The sequence below is a fragment of the Macaca mulatta genome, chromosome 19 (genome assembly GCF_049350105.2).
Source record: "Macaca mulatta isolate MMU2019108-1 chromosome 19, T2T-MMU8v2.0, whole genome shotgun sequence".
Taxonomy (NCBI): domain Eukaryota; kingdom Metazoa; phylum Chordata; class Mammalia; order Primates; family Cercopithecidae; genus Macaca; species Macaca mulatta.
The window spans coordinates 5,626,587-5,638,028 of record NC_133424.1 but is presented as its reverse complement, the minus strand read 5'-3'; the positions used below and the strand labels follow the sequence as shown (position 1 = coordinate 5,638,028).

Sequence of the window (11,442 nt, the reverse complement as noted above, 5' to 3'; positions counted from 1 at the left end):
ATAATTGCTTGAACCTGGGAGGCAGAGGTTATAGTGAGCCAAGATCACGCCACTGCACTTCAGCCTGGGCCATAGAGCGAGATTCCATCTGAAAAAAAAAAAAAAAAAAAGAAAGAAAAGGAAAGAGAAGAGGAGTAAGTGTATTAGTTAGCTAAATATCACAGGTTGAGTGGCTTAAACACAGAAAGTTATTTTTCCACATTTCTGGAGCCTAGAAGTTCAAGTCAAGATATGGGCAGAATGATCTGAGTATGGTAGGGCACGCCTGCAGTCCCACCTTCTTGAGAGGCTGATATGAGAAGATTGCTTGAGTCCAGGAGGTCGAGACTAGTGTGGGCAATGCAGCGAGACCTTGTCTCTATGAAAAAATTAAAAAAGTTAGCCAGGTACAGTGATGTACACCTGTGATCCCAGTTCTTTGAGAGGCTGAGGTGGGAGGATCTTGACCCAAGGAGATCGAGGCTGCAGTGAGCTATGATTGCACCACTGCACTCCAGCCCGGGTGACAGAGCAAGACTCTGACTTAAAAAAAAGAAAGAGGGGGGAGGGGAGAGGGATGGTGTTGGGAGTTATAACTGATGTAAATGACGAGTTGATGGGTGCTGATGAGTTGATGGGTGCAGCATACCAACATGGCACATGTATACATATGTAACAAACCTGCACGTTGTGCACATGTACCCTAGAACTTAAAGTATAGTAATAATTAAAAAAAAAGATATGGGCAAGATTGATTTATCTTGAGGCCTCTCTCCTTGGCTTCGGCAAATGGCTACTTTCCCAGTGGAGCCCTGCCCCAAATTCCTGACCTACAGAATCCATAACATATAAGAAAATTATTTCAATAAAAAAGACAGGATCTGTCTCTGTTGCCCAGGCTGGAGTGCAGTGGTGCAATCTCAGCTCAGTGCAACCTCTGCCTCCTGGGTTCAAGCGATTCTCCCACCTCAGCTTTCCAAGTACCTGGGACTACAGGCCTGTGCCACCATGCCCAGCTAATTTTTGTATTTTTGTGTAGAGACAGTGTTTCACTATGTTGCCCAGGCTGGTCTCGAACTCCTGAGCTCAAGCAATCCGCCCACCTCGGCCTCCCAAAGTGCTAGGATTACAGGCGTGAGCCACTCCACCCAGCCATGATGATTGTTTTAAGCCTGAACATTTTGAGGTCATCTGTGGTGCAGTAATAGTAACTGGAATCGTGCCACGTGCTAGCTGGTAGCTTTAATTTGCCTGTCTATAATTACTAACCAAATCACACAGTTCCCCAAGAGTTTGTTTACAATGTCTGTTTCCTCTCCGGGGAACTGTCTGTTCATTGGGAAAATATGACATGGTTTAGTTTCTAAGAAACAGTCTCAGTGTGTCTCCCACTCCCTGAAGGGACTAGATAGATTTATATAATGTAGCACAGCCTGAAGGCATTAGTATGTATCTTTGTTTCATTTCTTCATTCATTTATACATTCAGCCACATTTATTTATATTCTTAGCACCTGCTATGTGCTGGGCTGTGTGCTGGATCCTGGTTATATAGCAGTAAACAAGCAGATGTTCTCAAGAGCCCAGAGTCTGATGGGAGGAGAATAACTCAAGTTAGACTGTGTGGCTGGGGATGCGGGAGCCGGAGAATGAATGAATTGTATCTGGCTGGAGAGGAAAGGAGGAAGCTGGAAGATACTTCATGGACGAGGCTAGTATTTGAATATGGACATATGGACCGGGATTTTTTTTTTTTTTTTTTTTTTGAGACGGAGTCTTGCTCTGTCGCCCAAACTGGAGTGCAGTGGCTGGATCTCAGCTCACTGCAAGCTCCTCCTCTCGGGTTCACGCCATTCTCCTGCCTCAGCCTCCCGAGTAGCTGGGACTACAGGCGCCCACCACCTCGCCCGGCTAGTTTTTTGTATTTTTAGTAGAGACGGGGTTTCACCATATTAGCCAGGATGGTCTCGATCTCCTGACCTCATGATCCGCCCGTCTCAGCCTCCCAAAGTGCTGGGATTACAGGCTTGAGCCACCGCGCCCGGCCGTTTTTGTATTTTTAGTAGAGATGGTGTTTCACCATGTTGGCCAGGCTGGTCTCAAACTCTTGGCCTCAAGTGATCCGCCTGCCTCAGCCTTCCAAAGTGCTGGGATTACAGGCGTAAGCCACTGTGCCAGGCCTGGCATACGCTATGTCTGTCCATTCATCTCTTCCTTACCCGCGTGGGGCAGGGCCAGAGGTCCTCCTGCCTGCCAGGCCACAGAGAAGGAACGCTGTCCACTGCCCGGCTGCCCACTCTGGTCTTGGGCTGAGCCACAGCTGGATTCCTGCGATTTGGAATGACAGGGATAGAAATTCCAGAACCAGATGTGGGTCGGGGGAGGAGACTCCACCATCTTGCTCTGATGCTGCCGGCTTGTTGTCATGGAAACCAAAGCCACTCTCTTAGGAAGGACCCATTAAGGTGCAGGAAATAATCAAGGTTCTCTCTGGCAGCCCCCTGCCCTCCCTGGTGGGAGGCAACCACCATTTGAGCCCTTGAATATTGCAGCGTTTTAGTTCTGCCCTCTTCCCTCACTTGCCTCCCTACAAAAAACTTCTCCAAAACATACGCAAGGGAGCCAGGCAGGCGTCAGAGAAGACCCTCAAGGTTTCTGAACTGACTCATCCCCAAGCCTGAGTCTTCAGTTCCAGCCCTAGCTAGGGACGATTCGCTGGGTGACCGCCACAAGCTCCTGTCTGCCTCTTGGCATCCTTTCCTGGGAAAATGACAGAGAGATACATTATAATTGCCACATTGTCTCTGAATACCAAACTGTTAGAGGGGTGGAAGGTAGGGGTTCAACTTGCAGACTGTGCATCAAACTGCCTGGATTGGGCTGGGCATGGTGGTTCACGCCCATAATCCCAGAACTTTGGGAGGCCAAGGCAGACAGATCACTCGAGGTCAGCAGTTCAAGAACAGCCTGGTCAACATGGTGAAACCTCGTCTCTATTAAAAATACAAAAATTAGCTGAGCCTGATGATGGGTGCCTGTAATCCCAGCTACTCGGGAGGCTGAGGCAGGATAATCGCTTGAACCCAGTTGGCAGAAGTTCCAGTGGGCCGAGATTACACCATTGCACTCCAGCCTGGGCAACAGAGTGAGACTCCATCTTTAAAAAAATGATAATAATTGCTACATTGTTTCTGAATACTGAACTGTTAGAGGGGTAGAAGGTAGGGGTTCAACTTGCAGACCCTAGATGAAACTGCCTGGATTGGAATCCTGGCTACACCACCAGCAGCTGTGTAACCTCAAGCAGCTTGCTTGACCTCTCTGGGCCTCAGTTTCCTCTCCTGCAAAACAGGGTGCAATAAGACTACCAACCTCGCAGGAGATCATGTGTCTAAAGCCAGGAACAGTGTCTGAATAAGGAAAATGTGGTATATCCATGCAACGGAAATATGACTCAGCCATGAAAAGCAATGAGGCTCTAACACAGGCTACAGCAAGAACCTTGAGGACGTCAGGCTCAGGTGAGAGAAGCCAGACACAAAAGGCTACACAGTGTGTGATCCCATTTCTATGACATGTCCAGAACAGGCCAATCCAGAGAGACAGAAATCAGGTAAATAGTTGCCAGGGGCTGGAGTGTGGGAAGAAGAATGAGGAGTAACTGCTTTTTTTTTTCTTTTTTTCTTTTTTTTTTTTGAAGCAGAGTCTCGCTGTTGCTCAGGCCAGGGCGCAGGGGCACAATCTTGGCTCACTGTAACCTCTGCCTTCCTGGTTCAAGCAATCCTCCCACCGCAGCCTCTCAAGTAGCTGGGATTACAGGTATGTGCCACCACCCTTGGCTAATATTTTTTTTTTTTTTTTTTTTTGAGATGGAGTCTCGCTCTGTCGCCCAGGCTGGAGTGCAGTGGCGCCGTCTCAGCTCACTGCAAGCTCCGTCTCCTGGGTTTATGCCATTCTTCTGCCTCAGTCTCCGCAGCAGCTGGGACCACAGGCACCTCCCACCATGCCCGGCTAATTTTTTATATTTTTAATAGAGACAAGGTTTCATCAGCCTCCCAAAGTGCTGGGATTACAGGCATGAGCCACCGCACCCGGCCTTAATTTTTGTATTTTTAATAGATCCAGGTTTCACTATGTTGGCCAGGCTGGTCTCAAACTCCTGACCTCAGGTGATCCACCTGCCTTGGCCTCCCAAAGTGCTGGAATTACAGGCATGAGCCACCATGCCCAGCCTCCCCTTTCTTTTTTAAGAGAGGGTTGTGAGCAACATAGTAAGACTCAAACTGGCCTGAAACTCCTGGCCTCAAGCCATCTTCCCACCTCAGCCTCCTGGGCAACTGGGATGACAGGACATGAGACATTGCACCTGGCTAACCTGTGGATTCTGACACTTAACTCTGGGTGATTACAATCATAATTTAATTGCTCTATGGCCGGGGTAGAAGGGGATCTCTCTCACTTTTTTTTTTTTTTTCTGAGACGGAGTCTCGCTCTATCGCCCAGGCTGGAGTGCCGTGGTGCGATCTCGGCTCACTGCAAGCTCCGCCTCCTGGGTTCATGCCATTCTCCTGCCTCAGCCTCCCGAGTAGCTGGGACTACAGGTGCCCACTACCATGCCCGGCTAATTTTTGTATTTTTAGTAGAGACGGGATTTCATCGTGTTAGCCAGGATAGTCTTGATCTCTTGACCTCGTGATCCGCCTGCCTCGGCCTCCCAAAGTGCTGGGATTACAGACGTGAGCCACTGCACGCGGCCTCTCACATATTTTTTAAGAGAGTCTTGTTCTGTTGCTCAGGTTGGAGTGTAGGGGGGCGATCATAGCTCAGTGTAGCCTCTGACTCCTGTGCTCAAGCAATTCTCCTCCTAAATGGCTGTGACTACAATGTGCACCACTGCACCCAGCTGCCACTTTTTTTTCCAACAAGACAACAGCACGAAATGAAGTATAATGTGTTCTTCCGTCAAGTTAACCAGCCATAACAGCAAAGCCCAGGAGGTCAGGGATGGAAACTCATTCACCTTTTTTAGTTTCTAAAGCCATTGGGTAGGCAGCTGCAAGCTGGGTCCTTGGGGGTGGCTGGGAGAAGGTGGTAAGTTGGTGGGGCCTCCGTGGGTGATGGATCATCTTTTTTTTTTTTTTTTTTTTTGAGACTGAGTCTCGCTCTGTCGCCCAGGCTGGAGTGCAGTGGCCAGATCTCAGCTCACTGCAAGCTCCGCCTCCCGGGTTCACGCCATTCTCCTGCCTCAGCCTCCCGAGTAGCTGGGACTACAGGCGCCCGCCACCTCGCCTGGCTAGTTCTTTTGTATTTTTTTAGTAGAGACGTGGTTTCACCGTGTTAGCCAGGATGGTCTCGATCTCCTGACCTCATGATCCGCCCGTCTCAGCCTCCCAAAGTGCTGGGATTACAGGCTTGAGCCACCGCGCCCGGCTGATGGCTCATCTTTACAGGGGTGTGTGGCCTCCAGGATTCTGTGTCTGATGAAGGTGATGGGTTCAGGCACAAGCATTTATACCCAAAGTGAATACTGGATGCCAGCACTGAGCTAGGCATGTGTGTGAGGAGGAGGAGGGTACGAAGATGAAACTGCCAGGAAAAACTGAGGGCTCCCAGGGGTCTTTGGGGGGAAATAAAAGGTGAGTGTGGCTTTAATAAGAATCAATAAGGGCCGACCGCGTGCGGTGGCTCACGTCTATAATCCCAGCACTTTGGGAGGCCGAGGTGAGCAGATCACCTGAGGTCTGGAGTTCACGAGCAGCCTGACCAACATAGAGAAACCCTGTCTCTACTAAAAATACAAAATTAACCGGGCGTGGTTGTGCATACCTTTAATCCCAGCTACTCGGGAGGCTGAGGCAGGAGAATCGCTTGAACCCGGGAGGTGGAGGTTGTGGTGAGCTGAGATCATGCCATTGCACTCCAGCCTGGGCAACCAAGAGCAAAACTCTGTCAGAAAGAGAGAGAGAGAGAGAGAGAGAGAGAGAGAGAGAAAGAGGGAAGGAGGGAGGGAGGGAGGGAAGGAAGAAAGGAAGGAAGGAAGGAAGGAAGGAAGGAAGGAAGGAAGGAAGGAAGGAAGGAAGGAAGGAAGGAAGGGAGGGAGGGAGGGAGGGAGGGAGGGAGGGAGAAGGATAAGGGCCAGGCACCGTGGCTCGTGCCTGTAATCCCAGCACTTTGGGAAGCCGAGGTGGGCGGATCACTTGAGGTTAGGAGTTCAAGACCAACTGTGCCAAAACGGCAGGACCCCCACCTCTACTAAAAATACAAAAATTAGCTGGGTGTGGTGGTGCATGCCTATAATCCCAGCTGCTCGAGAGGCTGAGCCAAGAGAATCGCTTGAAACCAGGAGGCAGAGGTTGCAGTGAACCGAGATGGTGCCACTGCACTCCAGCCTCGGCAACAGAGCGAGGCTCTGAAAAAAAATTAGGCCGGTGCGGTGACTCATGCCTGTAATCCCAGCACTTTGGGAGGCTGAGGCGGGTGGATCACTTGAGGTCAGGAGTTCAAGACCAGCCTGGCCAACATGGTGAAACTCCATCTTTACTAAAAATATAAAATAAAAAATAAAAAATATAAAAATTAGCTGGGTGTGGTGGCACACGTCTGTGGTCCTGTGCAAGTGATCCACCCGCCTTGGCCTCCCAAAGTGGTCACCACTCCCGACCAGATATTTGAATGTTATTCTGCAGTCAGTAGGGCTCTTGGAAGTGTGACAGGCAGGAGTGGAACTTGGTCAGATGTGTGTTCTGGAAAGTCCTCTCGCTGCGTGTAGAGAATGAACAGGCTGCATGTGTGCGTATGCTGGGAGGGGAGACAGTGAGGAGATTGGGACGTGCAGTGAGGTGGAGGTCATGGAGGCGGAGGGCTGGAGGAGAGAGGATGGACTTGAGCACAGTGACTCATCTTGGGGACCACGGGGAGTGGATGAGGAGAGGAGGGTCTTGGGCATGTAGGAGGACTGTCATATTCATGGGCACATTGCGGGAGGAAGCTGGGGGCTGAGAAGATTGAGTGTTCAGTTTGAAATGATTAATTTGTGGTGATTGGGAGACACCCATAGTAGAATGCCCTCCTCCACTGAGGACCCCAAAAGGCAATATCTGTGTGCCTTTTCCTTTCTGAAAGACCTTGCATTCCCAGGGGGCAATTCTAAATAGTCCAGGAAAACTCCCACAATTAGACCTAACCCAGACATTGAACCTCCCTCTGCTCAGCCCATTCATAAAGTGCCTCTGGCATTTAGGTGTCTTCTAATCTCATTTTCTCTGCTTGTTAATAGACCCACTGAGGCAATCCTCCTGGGAGAGAGAGAAAGATTTCATTTGTCTGGGGCTGAGGAGGGAGACAAGGGTTGCCAGAGCGAATAAGGAATCAATGCCTTGTAATTGCTAATTAAATGAGCCTGGCTCTCTCTCTTGGGGCTATGAGTTGGCTGGCCGGCCCTTAAGTGTCCACAAATTCAATTATGCTTCCCCAATAAACACCTGCAGCAACCATCGCTCTCCGGTATCTCTCTGGGGGAGACCTAGAAGAAGGATCTTCCTGTGTTTGCTGAGGCCATTCATTCATTTATTGATTGATGTATTGGTTTATTCTTTGATGCCTTTATTGATTCAACACATGCTTATTGTACGCCTGCTGTGTGCCGGGCCCTGGACCAGGCACTGGGGATACAGCAGTGAAAATACAAACATTGTTTCTGTCCTCACGGAGCTCACAGTGTAACAGGGAGACAAATAGACCTGTCAGTAGATAACATGAAAATAACTGGACTATGTGCTGTAGACACAATATCCTAGGTCTATGAGAATGTCAATACAGACTTCACGTGGGCAATGGTGAGGTAATAAGGATCATTTCCTTTGATGAAATGGAGCTTGCAGAAGAAGGCAGGGTCAGTTGTGGGGAGCTCTGGGTGGAGGTGGGGGGAGTCCAAGCTGCAGGAACAGCAAAGGCAAAAGCCCTGAGGCTGGAGAACAGGTACCATGTGGAGTTTGTCACTCGATTAGGGTGTTGCAGAGAATTGGGGGTGAGTCTTTTTTATTTATTATTTATTTTTTTATTGAGATGAGGTCTTGCTATGTTGCCCAGGCTGGTCTCGAACTCCTGAGCTCAAGCTATTCTCCCACCTTGGCCTCCCAAAGTGCTGGGATTACAAGTGTGAGCCATCACACCTGGTAAAAGAGGTGAGCCTTTATGATGTCCTAAGTCACCACCGGGCACAAGTTCACACTTGTCCTATGATCGGCCCATGACACTGATGGGTAGCAGACAGGAAAATAATCTTTTCTGAAACTTTTTTTTTTTTTTTTTTTTTTTTGATACAGGGTGTTGTTCTGTTGCCCAGTCTGGAGTGCAGCGGTGCAGTCACGGCTCACTGCAGCCTTGACCTCCCAGGCTCAAGTGTTCCTCGCACCTCCCAAGTAGCTGGGACTACAGGCATGTGTCACCTCACCCAGCCAATTAAAAACAAAACAAAAACAAAACAAAACAAAACAAAAAAACATTTTGTGTAGAGACGGGGTCTCACTATATTGCCCAGGCTGGTCTCAAACTCCTGTGCTCAAGCAATCCTCCCATCTCATCCTCCCAGAATGTTAGGATTACAGGTGTGAGCTCCCACACCCAGCCCACTTCTGGAACTTTTATTGAAAAGTACCCTTAGGCTGGGTTCGGTGGCTCACACCTGTAATCCTGGCACTTTGAGAGGCTGAGGCAGGAGACCATGTCTTTCCAAAAAAAAAAAAAAATGTTTTTTGAGACAGAATCTCTCTCTGTTGTCCAGGCTGGAGTGTAGTGGTGCAAACTTGGTCATGCAGCCTCTGCCTCCTGGGTTCAAGGGATTCTTATGCCTCAGCCTCCAGAGTAGCTGGGACTACAGGCGTGATCCACAACGCCCAATTTTTATATTTTTAGGAGAAATGGAGTTTCACCATGTTGTCCAGGCTGGTCTTGAATTCCTGGCCTCAAGTGGTTCACCTGCCTCAGCCTCCCAAAGTGCTGGGATTACAGGCATGAGCCACCACAACCAGCCAAAAAAAATTTTTTTTTTTAATAGAAAAGTACCCTGAGAACCCTGGTCTATGGAGGGCTTTAAACGCCATTCCCTCATTGAGTTCCCCGGGAAAGCGCCATGAGGTGGTTAGAGGTCTTGGGTTTAGAGTCAGGTATTTTCTATCTCCAGGCTTGTGGGGGCGTCCGAGTGATGTGACCAACCCCATACATGGTCCGTGGCTGTATGAGCACAGGATGTATGTCCTTGTTTGCTTCCCTCCCTTGCCTGTGCCTGTATCCCCTGGAGTGAGCCAGCCCCCACTCCAAGTGGAAACAATTCCTCCCCGACCTCCCCGGTTCTCCCCCACGGGCCAGCCCATTTAAGGCGAAGGTCGAAGGGAGTCTGCGCTATGAGGCCGGCTGTGATTTGTTGTCGTAGCACATCAGAACAACAAAATCACTAGTCTTCCACACAGCACTAGACCATAGCCACTCTAATCTTCTTCACCACCCCCTGCCCCATGTCTGAGATCGCTGCCCAGCTCCTCCTTCTCACCTGAGCCAAGCTGTGACACCTGGGCTTCCTGCCTCTGTGCTGCCTCCCTGTTTTCCATTCCCGGTTCTCCTGGAGAGAGGCAGGGTCTGATCTCCAAGGGCCCAACTCCCACCCAGGCACGTCAGAGACATGGGATTTAGAGTTGGACGGATGGGGTTGACTTACAGCTTCACTTGTGGGCTGAGAGTCCCTGCGTGGGTTATTTTTCTGCCTTTTTCGGGGCCTTGGGTTCCCCAAATGTCACCTGGGCACAGTAACACCCATGTCCTAGGGTTGAAGATGGCATGATATGCTGTATGTACAATGCTTGGCACAAGGTTCCTCACTGAAGTCTGGAAGGGACACCATAATGTCATCTTAGCAGGCACCTGTTACCCCAGTGAGGCATCTTACCTGTTGAAAGTTCCGGACTTGGGTCAGGTGCGGTGACTCACACCTATAATCCCAGCACTTTGGGAGGCTGAGGTGGGCGGATCACGAGGTCAAGAGTTTGAGACCAGCCTGGCCAACATGGTGAAACCCCGTCTCTACTAAGAATACAAAAATTAGCCAGGAGTGGTGGCGGTACCTGTAATCCCAGATACTCGGGAGTCTGAGGCAGCAGAATCCCTTGAACCCGGGAGGCAGAGGTTGCAGTGAGCCGAGATCGTGCCACTGCACCCCAGCCTGGGCAACAGAGCAAGACTCCGTCTCGAATAAAAAAAAAAAAGAAAATTGCAGACTTCTGTGTGTGCTTATCTGGAAAGTACTTTGTTTAAAGATCCATTACATGAGGGGCAGGTCTCCAGAAATGCCAGGCACCTCACACCACCCTCTCTCGTCCTCCTCCTGCAAAATCAGGGTCAAAGGGCTCTCGCGTTACCTGGGGGAGCTGTCCAGGGTTCTGGCGCCGAAACGGAGCCCTCTGGGAACTGTCCTGAGCCCCGGTGCTGAAACAGATCGCGGTTCTCTCCTTGGAACCCCCGAGAGGCGCTGTCCGGATACTTGGTGCTGAAATAAATAGCATTCTCCTCCTTCGGTCGGGGGAGAGCTGTCCCTCGTGCTGAAGAAAACTTGATTTTCCTCTCTCTCTTTCCCGGTTCCCCCACCCCTCTTCGTTCTCGGTTCCCCCGATTCTTGGGAAACCCCACCCCCACTCAATTTATTTCCCCTCCTAGCTTCTTTCTGGGGAGCTTCAGAATGGCATTGGGAGGGGGAGACACGGAGGGGTCGCAACTAGCACTGATACCTGCTCCTCACCCTGTACCACGTCCCCAGAACTTACCTCCCAAGCAGTCAGCCCCGCTGATCTCTGCTTTCCAGACCGTCAAACTTCGCCGTCTCTGTCCGTTCCTGGGAAAATGTCCATGCGCCGACCTGCAAACCAACCTAATTCCCGGCATCCCATGTCCCTCAGACCACCCCTCCTCCCACGCAGCTGCGGGCCTCCCCCTCTGTGTGCCTCACCTGCTTCCAGTCTTGTTGGCAGATGCAGGTGTCTCGTGGCTGCCGAGGCGGGGATCTGTGCTTTTATAGGCTTCGGGGAAGGCGGAGCGCCAGGAATCCTGGGAGGGGCTTCCCCAACTGGCCAATGGGATTCCGCCTCAGAATGAAGCTCCAAAGATTACCTCATAGGTTGTGGCCCACGCTTCAGAATAAAAGTCTGGCATCTGCCCAAAAACTGGGCTAGGGGATTTTTTTTTTTTTTGGATGGGGAAGGAGCATTCATTGTGGACCACGGAGTCTCCGCACTCTCTCCAATCCCCTCCTGGGTTCCTGAGCTCCAAGTTGGTTCAGGTGTCCGGGCTGGTACCTGTTTCTTTGCATTCCCAATTTTTGCGATTACTCCTGGTTCAGGAAAGAAAAAGCTGGTAAACTGTTTTGGGAAAAATAAGGGATGTTGAGAATATTAAAGTCCAGTTCCACCTAGGGCAACTG

At 50.3% G+C, this 11,442-nt stretch overlaps 2 long non-coding RNA genes and 1 other non-coding gene across 3 annotated transcripts; all 3 read right to left on the bottom strand.

Moving 5' to 3' along the window:
• Positions 1-7,776: 7,776 nt before the first annotated feature.
• Positions 7,777-10,055, bottom strand: LOC106994612 (uncharacterized). Its single transcript, XR_003724984.2, has 4 exons — positions 9,919-10,055; positions 9,691-9,792; positions 9,526-9,594; positions 7,777-7,912 (listed from the first exon to the last, which is right to left on the bottom strand). It is a non-coding gene; the product is annotated as an uncharacterized LOC106994612 (long non-coding RNA).
• MIR7-3 (microRNA mir-7-3) lies at positions 9,361-9,470 on the bottom strand. The gene has a single exon (NR_032365.1). It is a non-coding gene; the product is annotated as a microRNA mir-7-3 (primary transcript).
• A 391-nt stretch (positions 10,056-10,446) lies between the features above and the next one.
• LOC144337021 (uncharacterized) lies at positions 10,447-11,008 on the bottom strand. Its single transcript, XR_013409614.1, has 3 exons — positions 10,972-11,008; positions 10,790-10,857; positions 10,447-10,515 (listed from the first exon to the last, which is right to left on the bottom strand). It is a non-coding gene; the product is annotated as an uncharacterized LOC144337021 (long non-coding RNA).
• Positions 11,009-11,442: the final 434 nt, after the last annotated feature.